The sequence below is a fragment of the Schistocerca serialis genome, chromosome 10 (genome assembly GCF_023864345.2).
Source record: "Schistocerca serialis cubense isolate TAMUIC-IGC-003099 chromosome 10, iqSchSeri2.2, whole genome shotgun sequence".
In the NCBI taxonomy this organism is placed as follows: Eukaryota; Metazoa; Arthropoda; class Insecta; order Orthoptera; family Acrididae; genus Schistocerca; species Schistocerca serialis.
Genome location: NC_064647.1, coordinates 237176577 through 237200103, shown reverse-complemented (window position 1 = coordinate 237200103; position 23527 = coordinate 237176577).

Here is a 23527-nt window from a genome sequence, read left to right as displayed (position 1 = left end):
GCAATAAACAGCGGTTGCGATAAGCGCTACTGGGGTCCAGCTGTGCCGCAGCACGGAGCGTTATTCTCTCTGCGAACGTCGAGGATTGTGGACGCATAGCTTGGTGAGGCATTGCTGTAGCAATAAACAGCGGTTGCGATAAGCGCTACTGGGGTCCAGCTGTGCCGCAGCACGGAGCGTCATTCGCTCTGCGAACGTCGAGGAGTGTGGACGCATAGCTCGGTGGGGCAATGCTGTAGCAATGAACAGCGCTTGCGATAAGCACTACAGGGGTCCAGCTGCACCACAGCACGGAGCGTCATTCTCTCTGCGAACGTCGAGGAGTGTGGACGCATAGCTCGGTGAGGCATTGCTGTAGCAATAAACAGCGGTTGCGATAAGCGCTACTGGGGTCCAGCTGCGCCGCAGCACGGAGCGTCATTCTCTCTGCTAACGTCGAGGAGTGTGGACGCATAGCTCGGTGAGGCATTGCTGTAGCAATAAACAGCGGTTGCGATAAGCGCTACTGGGGTCCAGCTGCGCCGCAGCACGGAGCGTCATTCTCTCTGCGAACGTCGAGGAGTGTGGACGCATAGCTCGGTGAGGCATTGCTGTAGCAATGAACAGCGGTTGCGATAAGCACTACAGGGGTCCAGCTGCGCCACAGCACGGAGCGTCATTCTCTCTGCGAACGTCGAGGAGTGTGGACGCATAGCTCGGTGAGGCATTGCTGTAGCAATAAACAGCGGTTGCGATAAGCGCTACTGGGGTCCAGCTGCGCCGCAGCACGGAGCGTCATTCTCTCTGCGAACGTCGAGGAGTGTGGACGCATAGCTCGGTGAGGCATTGCTGTAGCAATAAACAGCGGTTGCGATAAGCGCTACTGGGGTCGAGCTGCGCCGCAGCACGGAGCGTCATTCTCTCTGCGAACGTCGAGGAGTGTGGACGCATAGCTCGGTGAGGCATTGCTGTAGCAATAAACAGCGGTTGCGATAAGCGCTACTGGGGTCCAGCTGTGCCGCAGCACTGAGCGTCATTCGCTCTGCGACCGTCGAGGAGTGTGGACGCATAGCTCGGTGGGGCAATGCTGTAGCAATGAACAGCGGTTGCGATAAGCACTACAGGGGTCCAGCTGCGCCACAGCACGGAGCGTCATTCTCTCTGCGAACGTCGAGGAGTGTGGACGCATAGCTCGGTCAGGCATTGCTGTAGCAATAAACAGCGGTTGCGATAAGCGCTACTGGGGTCCAGCTGTGCCGCAGCACGGAGCGTCATTCGCTCTGCGAACGTCAAGGATTGTGGACGCATAGCTCGGTGAGGCATTGCTGTAGCAATAAACAGCGGTTGCGATAAGCGGTACTGGGGTCCAGCTGCGCCGCAGCACGGTGCGTCATTCGCTCTGCGAACGTCGAGGTGTGTGGACGCATAGCTCGGTGAGGCATTCCTGTAGCAATGAACAGCGGTTGCGATAAGCACTACAGGGGTCCAGCTGCGCCGCAGCACGGAGCGTCATTCGCTCTGCGAACGTCGAGGAGTGTGGACGCATAGCTCGTTGGGGCAATGCTGTAGCAATGAACAGCGGTTGCGATAAGCACTACAGGGGTCCAGCTGCGCCACAGCATGGAGCGTCATTCTCTCTGCGAACGTCGAGGAGTGTGGACGCATAGCTCAGTGAGGCATTGCTGTAGCAATAAACAGCGGTTGCGATAAGCGGTACTGGGGTCCAGCTGCGCCGCAGCATGGAGCTTCGTTAGCTCTGCGTACGTCGAGGAGTGTGGACGCATAGCTCGCTGAGGCATTGCTGTAGGAATAAACAGCGGTTGCGATAAGCGCTACTGGGGTGCAGTTGCGTCCTAGCACGGAGCGTCATTCGCTCTGCGAATGTCGAGGAGTGCGGGCGCATAGCTCTGGGTGTCTCGCTGGGCGTTGGCTTGCTACGTTCACTTGTGTTAACGTGCCACAGCAATGCCTCTACGACATGGTTACGGTCGTCGCTGGCGGCGCAGTGTACCTGTGTATCGCAGTTTGAAGGCGACTGATATTGACTTGTCTGTGCAGTTTAATAAACAGCAATTGATTGGAGGTCCAAATGTTTTTCGTGGACTCCGTCTGATCTTTACCTGCGATGTACAAGCAGTGTTTGGAGGTAGTGCTTGGCTGATACTTGCTGTTGTATGGGGCAATCAAGCAGATTATGGTGGCCTTGATGCATTTCCAGATGCTAACATTTTGGCTTGGAAGATGTAGATGTAGATGTCCTGTGGCTCCACAAAAAGCATAATTCAAGATGGTGGAGTTGCTGTTAGCGTTCCTCCGAGCCATCATCCACCGCAGTAGTAGCCCATGGGCGGCCTGAGCGAGGCATGTCATCGACAGTTCCTGTCTCTCTGTATCTCTTCCATGCCCGAACAACATCGCTTTGGTTCAGTCCGAGACGCCTGGACACTTACCTTTTTAAGAGCCCTTCCTGGCACAAAATAACAATGTGGACGCGATCGAACCGCGGTATTGACCGTCTAGGCATGGTTGAACTACAGACAACACGAGCCGTGTACCTCATTCCTGGGGGAATTACTGGAACTTATCAGCAGTCAGACCCCATCCGTCTAATAGCTAATAGGCGCTGCTCACGCATGGTTGTTTACATCTTTGGGGGGGGGGGGTTTAGTGACATCCCCGAACAGTTAAAGGGGCTGTATCTGTGATACAATATCCACATTTAACGTCTGTCTTCAAGAGATCTGGGAACTGGAGTGATGCAAAACCTTTTTCGATGTGTGCAATTTCGTGGCCCGTATTGCCGCTAGAGATGAAATCTGACGTCATTTTGAGCTGAAGAGGAAGCGTTACAGCCAACAGTGGCAGCACATGAATCCACCCCCAACGAAAAAATCCAGAGGCTTGCACGCGAGCTCCGGGAAACACATAATGATCTTTTTCTTCGACTGCAAGGGCCCGCTGCTCATTGACTTTCTGGAACACGGGACTACAACTAACACACTGTGGTATGTGGATACTTTGCAAAGTCTGGTGTGCGCTGTCAACTCCGAACGCCAAAGAATGTTGACGAATGACATCATTGTCTTGCAGGATAATGCGCGCCCACGTGCTTTGACTACGTTGCAGAAGTTTCGCTGGGATGGCCTTACACTTCCTCCATGCATTCCCTTTATCTTCCCATGCGATTTTCATACTTTTGGTGTCCTCCCTTACACTTCCTCCATTCATTCCCTGTATCTCTCCATGCGATTTCCATACTTTTGGTGTCCTCACTTACACTTCCTGCATTCATTCCCTGTATCTCCCCATGCAATTTCCATACTTTTGGTGTCCTCTCTTACACTTCCTCCATGCATTCCCTGTATCTCCCCATGGGGTTTCCATACTTTTGGTGTCCTCCCTTACACTTCCTCCATGCATTCCCTGTATCTCCCCGTGCGATTTCCACACTTTTGGTGTCCTCAAGGAAGACATTCGTGGCCGCCGATTTGCTTTGGACGAAGAGGCGCACCTCTGGGTACAAGCACGCAAACATCTTTCCATGAAGGCGCTGACCGTTTTGTATCAGAGTGCGCTAAATGTGTCCGCAGTTATGGCGTTTACTTTGGAAATAATAAACAGTTTACTTATTTTTTTGCCATCTGTCTCGTTTTCATTTGACTGCCCCGTATAACATGGCGGCATCAGCTTCAGAGCAACGTACAGTGTAGGTCTGTACGGCCAATGTGATTTTTTTCCACACCTGTTTATTACTCCGTTTCAGCGTTTACATGATATTTTTCAAAGTTCTCCCCTCCTACTTAAAAGAACAGTTTACAGCGTCTATGCCACTTCTCGAAAACGTGGAGCTTGCCGTTCTTTGTCAGGTCCTTGAGAATCACCTCACATATTTCGACCATTGCTTCAGACTTCTTAAACTGAAAGCCTTCAGCTTTACCTTTAGTGATGGTAGTAAAAGAAGTCAGAAGGTGGAAGATCGGAGCTACAAGGCAGATGCTGTCCAAAGGTAATACTGAACTGAGGCAGAAACTGCGCGATTTGATTTGCGACGTGAGGCCAGGCATTGTAGTCATGAAGTCGCCATCCAGTCTGAGAAAGCTCTGGCTGTTTCCTTGCAGTGTGCTTTCTCAGTTTAGCCAGTACTGACGTGTAGTATTCTACTTTAATAGTAGTCTTAAGGGGAACCACATGCTGATAAATCATTCCATGAGAATCTAGAAATGTGATCACCATCGCTTTCCCTGTAGATGGGGCAAGTTTCGGCTTTTTTGATGCTGGAGTACCTGGCGATTTCCGTGCTTGCTCGTTTTTCTTCATAATCATAATGGTGCAAACATAAATCGTCATCCCCTCCGTCAGCAAAGAGACGTTCTTCAGAATATTCTGAAGAGGGAAAAATATGTATAAAGTTTGTCCCACATGCCTTGACTCCCGAACTGATATATAACAACAACACGTGCACCACCGCTGCGACTTGACTGAAAAACAAAACATGGACGATTCTTCCGTGAAAAAAAAAAAAAAATCATCACAGGTGAAGAGACTTGGTGTCATCAGTATGAACCTACCACGAATCGACAAAGTTCAGAAATTCACCATGGCAACGATCAGTGTCAAAGATTTGGTGACATACCCTTCAAGCCAATGTGACGTTCGAAGTGAACAAGATCCGAAAGAAGGACTTTTCTCAGAGTATCACATTGATTTATGAAGGTCTTGCGCATTCTCCTCAGGTCGGAGTCCTCTTATCAGACGTATTGTTGTATACGCCGAAGTTCATGTAGTTTATGCTGCTCATAAAATACGTAGCGTTATGCAGTTATTAATTAGTAAATTTTTTAGTGCTACAATCATTTCTATTAATGAATTATTACTTTGCAATACAGAACCTTATGGACAGTGCATGAAGAAGAGTGTAAGTTATCTAGTACTTCCATTCTGAAAGCGAAAAACTAGCATAATTTCATTTCGAAAAAAGAAAAAAAAAGTTACTTGGTTCTCTACAGTTAATAAGATTACCATAACACACTGTTCGCTATTTTGTAAGATCATAGTAACTAATCGTCAAAGTGAAAATAAATTATCAGCATCCTCAGTGTATTACGAAGTGAAAGAGATCTCCTGAAAGTGAGATTAGAGACAGCAACGCCACCGCGAGATTACGGAGACCATCCGTCTGAAATTCCCTCCCTCCCTACTGTTGAGCCGGAACAACTTCGAAGCTCCGACGAAATCATACTTGTAAAAATATTACGGACTGTTACGGCGATACGTACAGAATTTCTTGGAGAAACTGAACGTTTCGTACCCATCTGACGAAGACACCTTCAAGGGGTTTGTAGTTTCTGCGAACGTCCGATTCACACCCTGGTTCACTACTGAAATATTGTGTAAGCTTTTTCTCTCGAAATACGTCTCCCCTACTAGCGCTAACGGGTACTTTCGGAAATCTACAGAGAAGGCTGGCTGTGAAAGAACAGACGCAAAGAGTAATGGAAGAGAGAGCTGGAAGAGAGGACAGGATACGTGACGAAGACTGCAACTGGAGGGAAACAAACCCACCATGCTTCAGACTTAGAGAGGGGCCACTGATGATGTTCAGATGGCTGACACACATCGAAGATGGTCTGTATTGATCGCACCGCTTCCATATGGAATCCAGCCTGCCTTTATTAAATGTTTGGCAAATATATTTATGCCCACAGCTCAATGTGACATAATAACTAACTTTCCCGTCCATGCCAAAAAAATTGTACCTTGGAGCAGACATGGTGACGATATCCTTCTTTTGCGCGATGGGACGAGAGAAGAATATTAGAGAGTTGTTCAAGTCCTAAATGGTCTCCATCATAAAATTAAGTTTTCCATGCAGCACACTCTAAAGAACTACAGACTGGAGTCTAACATACACAGACAAATTACCACGTCGGATCTCGTGATCCACAGCACATGTAACCATGCCTTAGCACATAAAATGGTCGCTTCTACATCTTCTCTCTACAGGCTGCATCAGGTTCCCATATCAAAGGAAACTGTCGACAAAGAATTTCATCTGACACGACACATAACGCACAGCAATGGATATGACTGTACATAATATCAACATAAGTATTTTAAGAAAAGTGACCATGATTTCAGACATCACAGAGTTTCGTGTTTGGGCAATATTTCCCATAAGACAGGTTTTACTTTCAAAAGAAAAAGTATAAAACCGTCTAACATCATTCCTAATATGTACAGAGATAAGTAGAGGCACAGGTGGAATGTCACAAATTCCAAATATACGACTACTGGAGTACTTTGCGTCAGCTGCGATGATTTCCCCATGAAACACATCGGTCAAGCCGGTACGAATTTTGAGGTTTCCTGAGCACTTAAATCTGACGAACTCGGCATCAACAGTAAGTACACACCTTTGTGAACACGGGCACACAATTACCAATTTGTCAAATTATTTTAAAATTTTTACATCGCAAAAATAGAGATCATACTTTAAATGTACTTGAGGAAATTGAAATTCTGCGGTGTACGAGTTCAAACCACCACGCAGAACACACATTAAATAGCCAGACAGAATTAACACACCGCACTCGAAATGCTCTGGTTTTTTTGTGTAATCTACTCCAACACTTAGAGCGCAAGGAGTGCTATGAAAAGGAGAATACTAAGCCCGTGAACCCAGGCCCCTCCAGGTAGGGAGATCCCAGACACGCCCTCTGTTAGACATCAGAAGAGCAGCCGTTGTCGGTGTACCTAAAATATATCAGTGAGGAAGGGGGACCTCTATTTTAGGGCAAACGAACAGATTATTCCCTGAACAAAGAAACTTTTTATTACATAAACTACCGTACACATTCGGGTTCAGGATGAGAAATCTTCATCAGTCTAGGAATATCCTGTGTAAAAGTATAAGACAATAATCGTATATTCGTCAAGTTTAACAAAACTTGATACGAAAAAATATGACAAAATTGCAAGTATAAATCTCAAATGAAGTTTCAGTCTAAAATATTCACTCTGACAATATAAACTGAGCTAGAACTGTAGCTGGGCAATGTTTTGCTGTCGCCTGTGTGACTTATCCGAATTTAAACCTTATGATGACGTGGCTGTTACGAACTATTACTCCAAGCTTACGGCCGGCCGGTGTGCCCGTGCGGTTCTAGGCGCTTCAGTCTGGAACCGCGTGACCGCTACGGTCGCAGGTTCGAATCCTGCCTCGGGCATGGATGTGTGTGATGTCCTTAGGTTAGTTAGGTTTAAGTAGTTCTAAGTTCTAGGGGACTGATGACCACAGATGTTAAGTCCCATAGTGCTCAGAGTCATTTGAACCATTTTTTTTCCCAAGCTTACGCAGTTTTGAAGTGAAAGCACGCTAGTGATTTCAACATTTAGTACCTCACCAATGCGTGATTTTACCTTTTGAAGTGTGCAGCGACAGTGGTGGCGTTGGCCAGATTCTGTATGTGACCTGTCTTGCACCTGTCAACCTAATAACACTATGCTGGCTTCTGACTGGATTTAACCAGTCAAAAACTTCCCTGAGTTTCTGTGAAGTGGAAGACTGTACTTGTCGTTAGGCTAAGACAAAACAGCTCTGTACACCTGCCAAGGCTGGGCTACATGCATAATAATGTGCCTACAGTTCTGGCAATAATATTAACGAGAACGAATGGTCTCACTTTCTCAGCTTTGGAGATCTACAAGGGATTCGGCACAAATATGGCTGAAAAAGAAACCCTAGTGAATCAAAAATGTTCACAGCAAAACCTCTGTGCATCACCTCTGTGCACATTCAACGCCTCTCGAGAGAAGAGAACCTCCGTTACCCTTCGTAACTGACTGTATTATCTTGAACTTCCCCAACTGTACCGCGGCCTTGCCTCACACCAACATTGGTGTCGGCCAGTGGGAGCTCTCGGTACATTCCATACTTGCTTGTTCGAGCCAATCAGAGTTTTCCTAGTAAACTTCTATGTCGCAATAACTTCGCCTTCTTCCTCCTTGTCTTCCTTTCATTCAATCAGCGCCCGTGTTTTTGTTATTGTTGTTGTGGCGGCTTCCGCCACCAAACGTCTCAGGATGACCGAATGTAGTGGGAAGACACCAAATGTAGTGGGTGGGTGCCAGGAGGTGCCGTATTAAAACTTGGCGAGAACTTTCCAAATGATTTATTTGTTGCTGCTACAGTGCTCCATTCAGCTCGGTCTGCATCACAGGGCCCCACAATGCTGAGGAAGCACCCCAGTGGACTGTGCAAAGCAACGCTGTATCGTGCCGGCCTTGTATGCGTGCTGCAGGCTTCCGATTACGTCAGGATGGCTGTGCCAGCAGCCGACTCAGCAGCCACCACCTCCGTTGACTTCGCGCTGCTCTGCCGGGAGCCGCAGGCTGGACCCGCCGCTGCTTCTTCCTCGCTGGTGTAGCTGACAATGCGGCGGCAATGACCGCCCACGATCTGGCATGGCATCCGAATCTGCGGCCCTCGCCTCGGGAGTCTCCAGTGTGTGTTGGGAGCTGAGACGACTGCCTGTGGTAGCGAGCCAAAGAGTGGCCCACCAATGACTGGCTGGAGACCCTGTGTCGGCCTCAGAGGGTCGAACCAACGACCTGCCATGGACAGGGAGACTGTCGCCCCATCTGGTGCTGCGTGTAGCCCAGTGGTGTCACATGCCCCGCCGTCCAGGAGAGCTGCCACACTTGAATGACTCTCGTTAGAAAACAACACCTATTTATATCTGGCTGCGCACCTCTGTTTCGCTAACGCACCGCTTCATGTCACGTACGCATAACACTTAGGTTGGCCAGTCGCCCTCTTCTGCCTGTGACTTGCGCCACGGAAACTGCTGTGTGCGTCATCTCCAGCAGTTCTACACCCCTGTGGCCTCTATTTGCCTTCGCAACTGCTGGTATGCATAACTTACTGCAATCTGGCCCACATCTGACAGTAACTTGTGCTCCAAATATCGCACAAAACTAACTTTCTCTATCCTAAACGGTTGTGTCGCTACACTGTGTTTAAGTTTCGCCAGGGCAGGTGTGAGCAAGAAATCGCATGTGTGTTATATAGTGATTGACAAGTCGCAGATATCACAATAGCAAATTCACAGAATCTAGATGTGATTTCAGCCACAACTAGGAGTTGCAAGTAGTCTTTAACATTCAACACCGTGTGTCATCTGTTGGCCCAATATCTTACTTCTTCCAGTGGACAGTTCGTCTACCTGCGATTTCATTGACATGTCGCAAGTAGCAACTAAAAAGCGCGGTTAACATACCACGCCATGTGGCATCTGTTGGCTGAATTTTGTACTTCTTCCTGTGAACTTCTTGTGTAGCTGCGATTTAGTGAAAAGTCGCAAGTAGCAACTAAACAGCACAGTTAACATACAATGCCATGTGCCATCTGATGGCCTAAGTTCGTACTACTGTTTTTCTTTGCGACATGCTATCAAGTCTAACCGCAATTCCCGTGATTAGTCACAGAATTCACAGAAATAACAGAGCGATACAAGTTATGAATTCATCAACTGCGGTTCTTAACAGCGACAAATCGCAGTTAAGAATTGCAGTTACCGAAAAGTAGTATCCACAGAAACGCTTTCTACCCCATCCCTGGCCACATGCTATTCACGACAGGTCACGTGATCCGAGTGTTCACTTACACTAGGCTCGTCCGAGGTACACTTGCAATCATAACAGCCACTTGAATGCATTTGATGCAGGCATTGTGCCAGTTTCCGTGGTTTTTGACTGGGTGAAAGCTGTTCTCACTGCCTCCAAAGCCCTTAATAAGCCTGCTCCAAAGAGATCAGTGTGGGCACGTGCAGAGCTTTTTCTGTTCAGTCTCGTAGCATTCTCGTTGAAGATAAAGAAGTTCTACGTTCCTGCTAGCCTTGTAAAGGAACTGTATACCTCATACTTGTGAAAATTTAATACGTCCTACTGTCATTTTATTCCCCATGGGGATTTTTCTGTAGAAATGGGTTGCGTATATAAAGCCTGGGATATCAAAAACAAAAGGATCTCGCTATCCTTTAACGTCACTTTCAAAATGAATAACATTTTTCTCTTCCATACAAAGAACCGATCAGAATAGCCGATAACTGGGCTCACATACTACATTTTTTACTATAAATGACATGCGCACATTAAGTTAGCTCACTTTAAAGGGGACGTGGCATAGATAGAAAATGTCATTCTATGCTATTACTCATATGCTAGTGAAATTAAGCTGTACACCAAATTCTTAACCAATAGACACATTGTGGCCACTCCCTGCTAACAATAATTTTTCTTCAAATTAGATAATTTCTGGCATTTGTAATGTTTGAGCATTAACTATATTGTTGTTTATTAACACTGGTATTAATTATCTGCAGTGCACTGTCAATCAGCAACAAAATTTGTCCTACCAAAATCAATGAGACAAGCTGGTCAAATTTTGTCATCATGGGCATATAATCAAAATATGTAAAATAAAACAGGATGTTAATGAGGAAAGTGGTGTCAGGAATAATTAAGAACGTCTTCAGTTAACATTTTATTTCACTGGTTCTCCAAGAACTGCCGACCACAAGTGGGAACCAGAAATGTGTGACTCAATTCCATTCAACATAATCGATGTTTTTGGAAAGCCTGCAGATGTCATTCATTCTTTAAATGTGGTAATGGAACACTGCACCACTTACATATTTTTTCATGGTTTGCACCTCGCATTTCGAGAATTTCTCATCGTTATGGACAAATATTTACATTAGTTTTTTGTGTTGTGATCCTGTCTTGCCCTGTAGTCATCTGTTGTGGTCATAAGGTACTGTGCCTTCTCCATTGCGCAGAAAACAAGACACACGCATACCATCACTATACTGTTTGTGAAAGTTCACAGTGTATGAGTGCCTATGTTTTTCCACACAATGTAGTAGGCACAGTACGCTACCTTAACCTCTAAAAGACGACATAATACACTGTAAGAGAGGCACAACGTACATACAAACAGCACACAAAATACTTACGTAAATGTTTTCACGTGACAATGAGAATAAATTCTCGAAACGCGTAGTGCTGAGGACGAAAAAGTACGTATCCGGTGCACAGTTTTATTATTTAAATCAGAAACATTTGAGCAACGCGAAGAGAGCAGAGGTGTCAACTAGCGCTACACGCGGTCACACAGCGAAACATGCAAAATATGCGTTCGTATAAACTCAAAGGGTTCTGACGGTCGAAACAATCACGAAGCTGCGCATGCGCAATACAGACAGTTTGAAAACGGTTACAGTCGGTTGTGATAGCCTTATTCGAACGAACCTACTGCGATGCAGAGGGTTTTTTCCACCTGCCTTAGTAATGCGCAGAGGCGACGGTCCAGGCCATTGTGTTCTAAATTGGCTTCCTGCAATAATGGTCGGTTTTCTGCGCCTCGCTATGTTTCCTAAAGTGGATTTCCATGTCGCGCTTATGCGTCCTTGCCTGAGCGACTGGCCCCTTTCACTTCAGTCCCACGTTGCTATAAAAATATAGGCATTTACCTGCTTACAAATTAGGAAGGGACTACGAATACCGTGTACACGAAAGCCACGTATGTGCCCATTGCTCATTGCACTCCTCATGAAGCTAATTATGTCCGAAGTATGGCATGTGCCGTATCAAGCGAATCGGCTGGCGTGGAGAATCACATTTGGAGTGGTAACGTATCCTGACACCTTACAATGTACACAGTCACAGAAAGCAGAAAATTTAAAATAATGTAGACCTCTGTGAAGTAAACTGAAGGGACTTCAGTCATATGAGTATGTGACTTCCACATTGCAAAGGGAAACAAGTTGCCAGGTCTTCTTATCTACTTTTATAAGCAACAAATCCCAGGCAAGTGAAAGGTGGAGAGTACATGATTTAGACAGATAAAGTAAGCGGGTCGATGAAACTTCCTGGCAGATTAAAACTGTACAGGAGAGCTTCTGTAAAGTTTGGAAGGTAGGAGACGAGATACTGGCAGAAGTACAGCTGTGAGGACCGGACGTGCGTCGTGCTTCGGTAGCTCAGATGGTAGAGCACTTGCCCGCGAAGGGCAAAGGTCCCGAGTTCGAGTCTCGGTCGGGCACACAGTTTTAATCTGCCAGGAAGTTTCATATCAGCGCACACTCCGCTGCAGAGTGAAAATCTCATTCTCTAAGTGGGTCGATTTCAGCCAACACCCCAGACAGTTGCTCGATTCACTACAGATTGTAAAGCATACACAGTGAATGGAAATTTAATGTACACAGGCTCCCAAACACAACAGAAACGTGGGGGCATACAAGTGGGCATTTTTGGTCTGCGTGTACCAAAAAAGAAATTACTTAAATTCAGGGTACAGCAAATACTAAAATTTTTAAATCAGAAAACTTACACACGTATAGTGCATGGGTAAAGCACCCGTCTTGCAGTTACACACACACACAGACGTTATCATCACTGGGACGCCGGGACCGATGACCTCGCTGTTTGCTCCCTCCCCCAAATCAACCACCCAAGTGGGATGCTGAATCACATTAAAGGCACTGGGCCAGCCTACGATCAGTACCGTAAAACGGGTAACTTGAAACAATATTTGTAACATTTATTTTACAATGCTGATGCTCCCCAAAGGAATTTGAGAACCATATTATGTTAAAAAATTTCGTTTTTATGCCTGGTTCAAGTTTCCATGTGTTAGGGTGATAGCTGTGACAAAGAATATTTTTTAACAAATTTCATGTTAAAAGTATTATAGGATACAAGAAACACAAAACTTTTTTGAAAAAATTGAGTGAAAGATTTTAATAGCTTTTGCTATCAAATAATAATTAATAGAGGAAATATTTGATGCAATTTAAATTAAATGGCATTATTCCATTTACAACAAGTTTATTTCATGTGCCAAAAATAATACACATGAAGCGATAAATTATGAAATTATACGAACATTTGCAACTTAACTGAAAGAACAGAGACAAATGAAAAACGAGAGCGACCCAGGTACAGCAGAATGAAATCATACAGTCACTACATAGCTCTAATAAACTTGGAAACTAAATATTAAAAACCTTATTCTTTCTGCAAAGTTCAGCACAATTCGACTGGAAAGCAATATCGTCCGAATGTCACAAACAATGTTTTCACATCACACATACAATATCGTCAACATTTTCCAGACTTATGTCATCTTCAGGTGGAAATAAAACAATGTTAAATAGTTTTGTAACTTCAATGTTTGTTTTAAGTTATCCAAGACTGAACTCATTTTAATACGAATATAGTGTAAAATCAGTTTATACAGATAATAAAATATGGTAGAATTCATCTACATCAAGAGGAACGAAAGAGTATTTCGTCTTTGTTTCAGTTACAAGGTGTACAAATTTGCTTCCGCCGTTTGCCGATAGGTGGCGACAACGGTAAGTAGTCGTCGAAAGAAACAGACCGCAGACGTCAGGAAGTTAGCTTGGACCTACACCAACATAACCTCATTCAAACATTAGTCGATTTGTGTCTGTATCATAAAGTTGTTCTTGATTGAAAATGTCAGTTTACGAGCCTAATTCCCGTCATTTGCGGGAGGTGTTACTGTTTTGTTTCAATATGAAGAAAACAGCGGCTGAGTCTCATCGAATGCTCTCAAGTACGTATGGTAAGGACGCTTTTAGTGAAAGAATGTGTCGTGAGTGGTTTCAACGCTGCAAGAACGGTGATTTTAACGTCGTAGACCGACATAGTGGTGGAAGAGAGAATGTTTTCGAAAATGCAGAATTGGAGACATTGCTGAGTGAAGACTCGCGTCAAACTCAAGAAGAATTGGCACGATTAGTGGGAGTGACACATAAAGCCATTTAGAACGTCTCAAGGCTATGGGCATGATTCAGAGAGAAGGAACTTGGGTCCCGTGTGAGCTGAAACCAAGAGACGTTGAATGGCGTTTGTGAACAGTTGCTTCACAGGCAAAAACGGTAGGGATTTCTGCATCGCATTGTAACCGGGTACGAAAAATGGGTTCGTTACGATAACCCTAAACGCAAAAAATCATGGGAATATGCCGGCCATGCTTCCACGTCGACGGCCAAACCGAATATTCACGGCTCCAAGATCATGCTCTGCATTTGGTGGGACCAGCTCGGCGTCGTCTACTATGAGGTGTTAAAACCAAGTGAAACAATCACAGGTGCTCGTTATTGAACGCAATTAATGAGTTAGAGCAGAGCATTAAAAGACAAAAGGCCGCAATGCTGCGAGAGGTGCGATAAAGTGATTTTGCAGCACGACAACGTTCGACCACACGTTGCAAAAGAGATCAAAACGTACTTGGAAACGTTAAAATGGGAAGTCCTACCCCACCCGCCGTATTCGCCAGACACTTCTCCCTCCGACTATCACCTGTTTAGATCAATGGCGCATGGCGTGGCTGACAAACACTTCCGATCTCATGAAGAAGTCACAAATTGGAACGATTCGTGGATTGCTTCAAAAGATGAACAATTTTTTCGACGCGGGGTTGGTACACTGCCCGAAAGATGGGAGAAAGTGGTGGCCAGCGATGGAAAATACTTTGAATGGTACATGTGTAACCAATTTGTTCCATTAAAGCCTCAAATGCTAGGGAAAAACCGCCGGAAGCAAAGTTGTACATCTTGTACATGTATGTCATACTTTAGCCCTACAAAAGAAGTTTCCACCCCGTTTTTTTCGTGACTTTACGTCACCTGATTTCATTTATTGCTTAAAAAACTTACACCTGAGCAATTAACAATCATCCAAGTATTTCCAATTCTTTGACGACCTTTAAGAGGTAGTGTGGTAACCAAGACAGGACACAAAACAGCACATGAATAAGTAATACTGTAATGGATAGCGTTGTCGTTTCTCGAATCAAAAAATGTAAGTACCGGTATCTCCGCATGCAAATAATTTTTTGTCAGTTCAACGTTGTTAACACATTCTAGGAATTTCTCACTAATGTAATACAAGTATATTCTGAAATATCTGGTGTTATTTAGATTTCCATATGATTTTTTAATTATTTTATGGCCAACTTTGGACCTCTTTAGTCAGTATTATGAATTAGGTTTTTATGTTTTTTATTGTTGCTGCAATATTTTTTCGTTCTTTCTTATCGCGCCCTTCTCTCCTCATCCGAAATCATCCTTCCCATTGTCTGTTTGGTAGCTTTTATTGGTAATGTGATATGTTTTTCCTAAAGTATTTTGAGGGCGACTGTCTTGCGTTTCAAATCCGCTATTGTTATATGTAATTTCATCATGACCGCCTTCATCTCTGTGATCCATCTAATGCCTCTCTTACTGTTCCATAGCTTCTCAATTATTCTTCCTGCTAACTCTATTTTCTATTCTCCTCATCAAAGGTCCGAGGAAAGAGACCCGTTTCTTCTTCATTCTACTTCTCACTGGTTCTATTTCTTTATAAACTCATTTGAAGCTATTTTCAAAACTCCGTGTTGTTTGGTATTTTTTATTTATACATGTTCTGACTATCCTTCTTTCTATTTTGAGTAATCTGTCTATTGCTACCGTCTTGGTTGTTTTAAACATAGTTTCGCTAGCGTATGTTATTTGCAGCTGTGTGACTGTTTTGTAGTGTTTCAGTTTTGTACCTATGGAGAAGCATATATGAATTTTTGGCAATATGATGTGTTTTAGTCAATTTGTTTATTCTGCTCTGCCATGATGATTTCTCACTCAGGTCGCGTGTTATTATTTCTTCCAAATATTTAAATTTTTCAACAGTTTTTATGTCGTGTTCTGTAATTCTAATTTTGTTTGCTAGTGGCGGCTCCGTTAGCATTAGTTCTGTTTTTTCAAAAGATATTTTAACGCCAATACTCTGGGCCATTCCCTGTAATGATCTTGAGTGTTATTGGCGAGGAGAGCGAGGTCATCAGCAAATCCTAAACAGTTCGACTTTATGTCGTCTTTCTTTGTGTTCCAATCTTAATATTCTTGGGATTTTCCTTGTACCATTCCCTCTTTATGCATTCAAGGGCACAATTAAAAACAAGTGGTGACAGACTGTCTCCCTGCCTTAAACCAGTTTTTACCAAGAAGGATCAAATAAGTATTTAGCGGTTTCCGAGTGTATGGTTAGTCAAGATCCTAACATGGCAGCTTAATTTTCCGTAACTGAAACGACGAGCGATGAAATTCATATTCTTCCTTCTCGCAAATATTTGGCTCTTTATTTCCGAATAAGCGGCGACTCCCGAGTGCATGATTGGACCGGAACCTAAGAGGACAGGTTAAATCGCTGCGAGTGAAACGAAGAGCGATTACGCTCATGTTCTCCCTTGTCACAAAATCGATAACCGATCGTGCTGTCGACGATACTGCGCGTGACGTCAAAATGACGTCACGTATGCGGGAAGTAGTGTGAAACGAGCGTTATCCCTGATAAGAGCGCTTAGAAGGCAGATATACTTATTCACTACGACAGCGATTTCAGCCTGTTATCCCATCCTCAAGTCACGCTTCACTATTAATTGAGTCAAACAGATTTTGGCATAAAATGACCATGTGGAGAGCCATCATGTTATTTAATTTCCTTGATCAGACAGCTTTTTGAATACAATTATTGGTTTCGGCTACGCACCAGCCATCTTCCGGTTCGACGATAGAAGTAAAGAAAAGTACATGGGTAGCTATTACGTTAAGAGATTCAAAACAAATGACTGTAGTTGTAACAAAAGCTCGATACACCTTTCGTTCTGCTGAACTGCACCAAGTCATAATATGTAATAATAGCGTGATTCAAAACTACCGTGCATGCCTAAACCAGTTATAGACGGTGTTCGGAAACTTTTCGTTCAGATTAATACAGGAGGCAGAGAACATCAAAGCAAATAGCTTGTAATGTTAGAGAATGCTAGTGATGCTGAGATAAGCTGGTCTGACACATTGACATTCAAATATCCTCAGTTCGCATGTCTGGGCTCATGTGAATCCACGAGGTACTCTAACTCGTTCTCGTCAAAACCGATTCAGGGTTAAAGCGTGAGCTGACATTCTCTGTCGTAGGTTGACTGGACCATACATTCTTCCATTCCGCCTCAGCGGACAGAGATATCGCTGTGCATTTTCAACTTTTTGCGGCGTAATGAATAGTCCGTCAAATTTCGGGCGTGCAGACGCGCAAATAAAATTTCTTCCACGGATGTTTTGGCGGCATATCGACCGGCCATCCTCAGAGCGAGGACAAGGTGCCAAGGGCGACCTTATGAGCAGGTTGATGGAGATGCTATGTGAGGTCCCCTCTCCCTTCTGATAGCTTATTTATTCGTGGAAGACTTCGAGGACAAGGCAGTGGACTCAGTAAGTTTTAAACCGACGGTCTTCCGGAGGTACGTGGACGACTCATTTGTGGTATGGCCGCACACGTTGGATCAACTACATCGATTTCTTGAGCATTTGAATTCTATATGAAATAGTATCAAATTTATTGTGGAAATAAAAAAAATGGCTCCTCCACTTTTTCGATGTTGTCGTTCACCGTAAAGTTGATGGCAGATTAGGACATGCCATATATTGTAAACCTACACATAGGCTCCAATTCTTTATCTACATGCCAGTAGCTGCCATCACCCTTCACAGACCATGAGTGTCCTTAAGACCTTAGTGCATAGGGCGTATTGTATATCCGATAAAGATAATTAGCAAGAAGAGGTCACGTTGAAACGTCCCCCTTGGAAAATTATATATTACTGTGCTGGTAAACTTCTACGTTATTTGATTTTCAAACAGCTGAGCAAAACTGAACGTACTCAGACATTTCTCTCTTTACTTATTCTGATCATCACTAAACTGCCGCACAATATTTTTAGCGCAACGCAATCTGACTTTCAATAATCCCTACAAAAGAATGGCCCTGACTAACAATAACCTATACCTTTCATGAATCACTTACCTCACAAAAATCTTCGTTTCTCGAACTACTGCAATACAGCGACCGCCAATACTGCCAGCTAAATAAAAGATTCTAACTACTGAAGGCACTAATTACTGATAGGCATAGTTAGCAAATGAAAGATTTTGATAGAGAACAAACAATGTATTTACATTAATAGTGTTCAAAAGTATATATATATATATATATATATATATATCAGTTCACGATATCCCGTCTTACAAATTTACTCTTTCTGCTGGACACACGTCCAGATCATCCGCTCTCAAAACACCGCCATCTCTCTCCCCACATCCACCACTGCTGGCGGCTCACCTTCAACTGCGCAACGCTACGCGCTGTTAACATCCAGCTGCCCAACACTACAATAGCGAATATTACAACAACGCCGACCAGCCACAGACTGCACACAGCACAGCAAGTGATTTTCATACAGAGCGCTACGTGGCGTTACCAACATAAAAACCTAAACAGTCTACTTACGACTCTTTCTTGTGCCCGAGCTTGAACTGACAACATATAGTCGTGACCGTAGAATATGTTAATAATTTTAATTAGTTTTCAAATCATAACGTAAGAAGTGAGCCAGATTTAGCTTGTTAGACGGCCCGCGTGAGTGACAGAGGGAAGTTAAACAGAATGTTGGGGACAGATAACGCGTCTCAGAGCAGCTGGAGACTGTTTGCTCCTTCGAGGCTGGTCAAACACGGCTACAGGCAGTACACTAGCCTTCGTCAGCAGCGCCTAGGGTCTACGTCGACAGAATGCCAGGAAACTTTCGAACCTCGTAACGGAGGGACCCAGGGTACAGATTAGAATGACAGTCGAGCAATTAGACCATCACATGTCGAGGAAAGCCGCCAAGGGAGAATACTCCCGACGGATATCGCAGAGGGCAGTGTGCACCCAGAATCGATGGAGAACGAAATAAAAGCTCAGAGAGGAGCAGATTAGGCGGAGGGAGTAACAGTGATAGTAGAGAGGAGAGATTCAGCGAGTAACCGGAGCACTCAGAGTACTGTGAAGTCAGTGACCGACTCTGGTGGACACACGGCAACCGCAAGCTAAGCAGCAATTTTCAGTACTCATTGGAACAGCATTGAACAGCGACTGGCTGGCTCTGTCTCAAAGAACTGAGTTAGAGAAATTTCAGCGAATACCAGGAACAGGTTACTGTTTTATACGTTTTATGTTTGTACAGTAAAGCGCCAAGGAAACTGGTATAGGCTTGCCTATTCAAATACAGAGATATGTAAACAGGCAGAATACGGTGCTGCGGTCGGTAACACCTATACAAGAAAACAAGCGTCTGGCGCAGTTGTTAGATCGGTTACCGCTGCTACAGCGGCAGCTTATGGCAGTTTGTACGTGGTCTCATAGTCGGCGCACGAGCGACAGCACACAGCATCTCCGAGGCAGCGATGAAGTGGGCATTTTCCCGTACGACCATTTCACGGTTTCCGGGAAAGCATCAAACCTCCGACATCGCTGCCGCCGGAAAAAGATCCTGCAGGAACGGGACGGACCACGACTGAAGAGACTCTTTCGACGTGACAGAAGTGTAACCCTTCCGCAAATTGCTGCAGATTTCAATGCTGGCTCATCAACAAGTGTCAGTGTGCGTACCATTCAACGAAACATCATCGATTTGGGGGCTTTCGGAGCCGAATGCCCACTCGTGTACCCTTGATGACTGCACGACACAAAGCTTTACGCCTCGCCTGGGCCCGTCAACACCGACATTCGACTGCTGATGATTGGAAACATGTTGCCTGGTCAGTCGAGTTCAGAATGTTCAAATGTGTGTGAAATCTAATGGGACTTAACTGCTAAGGTCATCAGTCCCTTAGCTTACACACTACTTAACCTAAATTATCCTAAGGACAAACACACACACCCATGCCCGAGGGAGGACTCGAACCTCCGCCGGGACGAGCCGCACAGCCCATGACTGTAGCGCCTCAGACCGCTCGGCTAATCCCGCGCGGCGGTCGGTCGAGTAACGAGTGGATGGACGTCTACGGGTATGGAGACAAACTCATGAATCCATGGACCAAGCAGATTTCCTCCCTATCATCTCCTCTTTAAAGGTCGACAAACAAGCTAACTGAACTTATATTGTCGTTAACGTCCAGAAACCCTCACGCAGGTAACACCGAAGCAAAAAAAAAAAAAAAAAAAAAAAAATTGGTGCGGGATAACTGTACCAAGACGCGAAAACGTAAGCATAAACCGTCCGTATTTCCTGACTAAATAATTACTTTATTTACTATATACAGCGGTCGTAACTATTGAAAAGTGATTGCCATCCCATCGCCCGCCGTACAAATAACTCTCATCGTGTTTTGGCCGTTTTTCAGTGGCCAACTCAGAGAAACTGCAGGCAGACTGTGCGAAGGTGAAGGACCGAACACTATTCGTGCTTTTTCTGAGAATGCTTACTTCACAGAGGCTAGAACCCCCTGAGATATTTTTTACCGGTCGTCTTCGTTACCTTGCGCAACATTTCGTACGAACTGAACGGGTTTGGTCGATCTCCCGTCATCGAACAATGACGCCAATCAGTCTACTCAGTGGCTTGATTTTGACCCACTTATTAAGAATTAAATCATGTGCCCACACAGGTAAAAATTCAATCAAACTACAGTGACAAGTGTGCTGTCCCTCACGGTGCCCTTAAAAAGAAATTATTCTCCATCACCAATGTGGGTTGTCTTCTTGTCCCGATAATTAACTTACGTAAGGTCATATACACACATCAAAGACAGTTTTGCATCACCTCGGGTCTGAGAGTTCCGGAACCTGTACAGAATATATGAATAGAGATCAACATAAACATCATTTCTGCCCTTTATATTGCTCCTGAAAACCACACATTGCATATTTACCACCATACAGCGAGCCCTTCATAGGTGGTGTAACAGTTGTGCTACTAAACGTAACTGGGTTTTCTCTTTTGATGCTAGTCAATTGTCAGGATGAGCATTCTAAAGCATTATGTCAGGGTGAAAATACTAGATAAATTAATTTTTCTCTCTTAACAACATGTGGGCAGGGTGGGTTCTTCCTTGGCTCGGGTATGAGGTAGAATGTAACAGCATTTTCACATAAGATAACTTTTATTGCAAGTTTCGTACAACTGTTTCCTTACTCGATGTTCTGGCGCGGAGAACGGCAGCTGTGTCGTTTGTGAAGCCTTCTGCTGCGGCAGCGGCGGCGTCTGATTATGCGTGGCAGTGTGTATCTCGTGTCGCCGTCTCGCCCAGTTGACTGGAGACGCGCAGCGCGAGGTGGCCCGTTTAATTATTGCGAGCGAAGTCGTGCATCGGATGATGATACCTTGGATGTGGCGTCCCAGTGTTTCTCTTCTCTAAGCGGCCGCGTGTGTTGTGTGTCGGCCAGCGGAGCGGTGCGGCGGGGGAAGGCCAGTGTCCTGGACTCGAACAACGGACTCCCGCTTGCCAGTCTTCGGCTGTCAGACCTTCATCCCAGCTCACAGGTGACTGCCGATGTCAGGCCGTCTCCTTCCCGTCCTCACGAGTCACCTGGGTACCTAAAAATCAGTCATCAAATACCTTTTAACTTCTGTCTTCTGGCGCCAAGGCTGCTGCTTGCTATTCCATTACAGCGGCGGACTTGGTGCATCTGTGCATGATGCAGTCTCTTCTTGCATGACGGACTTCAGCACCGAAACTGACTGAAAACTACTGCTACACTTCTTCACTTCTTCGTCTTCTTCGTCTCTCCTCTGTCGGGCCCACTGCGTCTTGCGTATTTATTCACTTCAGTTTACTGGAGGTGAACGACTTCATGGTCATTGCCTCTTCTGTCACGTTGAGAAGCTTCTCGAAGAATCTTCTTAACGTCGGTCATTGGCTCTTGGAAGCTCTTGGAATGTAGGCGAGGGCCTTTGCTCACATGCGGCAACTGAGAAACACGTGAGCCGGTCGGGCTAGGGCTATGCCGTGACGGCTGAATCGACAGCGCCCGCTTATGTGGAACTTGCTGACTTCACGGTCATTGTCTCTTCTGCTCTGCTGTTCTGCCCCCTGTTTGTCAGTATGTAACTCTCTAAACTAAACCAAGTTTTTCAGTTATATTCTAATTTCTACTTCTCTTTGATATCACTAATTTATTTACTTAAGTACCACTCAACAGTGGTGGTCCAGATTGCTGTATTCACCGATACCTCTAATTCCCAATAGCACGTTCTCTTGAATTGATGCATGCCTATATTCATCGTGGCATACTATCCACAAGTTCTACAAGGCACTGTTGGTCCAGATTGTCCCACTCCTCAACAGCGTTTCGGCGTAGACCCCTCAGAGTGGTTGGTGAGTCACGTCGACAATAAACAGCCCTTTTCAGTCTCTCCCAGGCATGTTTGATAGGGTTCATGTCTGGAGAACATGCTGGCCACTCTACTCGAGCGAAGTCGTTATCCTGAAGGAAGTCATTCACAAGATGTGCACGATGGGTGCGCGAATTGTCGTCCATGAAGACGAGTGCCTTGCCAATACACTGAAAATATGCTTTCACTATCGGTCGGAGGATGGCATTCACGTATCGTACAGCCGTTACGGCTCCTTCCATGACCACCAGTGGCGTACATCGGCCCCAGATGATGCGACCCCGTATCTCCACGCAACCTCCACCTTGCCGCACTCGCTGGACAATGTGGCTAAGGCGTTCAGCCTTACCGGGTTGTCTCCAAACACGTCTCCGTCGATTGTTTGGTTAAAGGCATATGCGACACTCATCGGTGAAGAGAACGTGATGCAAATCCTGAACGGTCCATTGGGCATATTGTTGGGCCCATCTGTACCGCGCTGCATAGTGTCGTGGTTGCAAAGATGGACCTCGCCATGGACGTCGGGAGTGAAGTTGCGCATCATACAGCCTACTGCGCACAGTGAGTCGTAAGACGATGTCCTGTGGCTGCACGAAAAGCAAAATTCAACATGGTGGCATCGCTGTCAGGGTTCCTCCGAGCCATAATTCGTAGGTAGCGGTGATACACTACAGTAGTAGTCCTTGGGCGACCTGAGCGAGGCATGTTATCGACAGTTCCTCCATGCCCGAACAACATCGTTTTATTTCCCTCCAAGACACCTGGACACTTCCCTTGTTGAGAGCCCTTCCTGGCACAAAATAACAATGCGGATGCGTTCGAACCGTGGTATTGACCGTCTAGGCATGGTTGAAATACAGACAACACGAGCCGTGTACCTCCTTCCTGGTGGAATGACTGGAACTAATCGGCTGTCAGACCCCCTCCGTCTAAGAGGCGCTGCTCATGCATGGTTGTTTACATTTTTGGGCGGGTTGAGTGACATCTGTGAACAGTCAAAGGGACTGTGTCTGTGATACAATATCCACAGTCAACGTCTATCTTCAGGAGTCCTGGGAACCGGGGTGCTGCAAAACTTTTTTTGATGTGTGTATTTCATTCTGCTGTCGCTCTTTGAGAAACTTTTAAGGGGGCAGACCAGGGAGACGCTCGCTTTTGGAACCGATATTCATGAGTCATTTTTCAATAAAATACCACGAAACTGACTTTAGACTTTATTGTATACTCTAAGATTGTATTATATGTGTACCTTTAAACAAAAACGTGCAC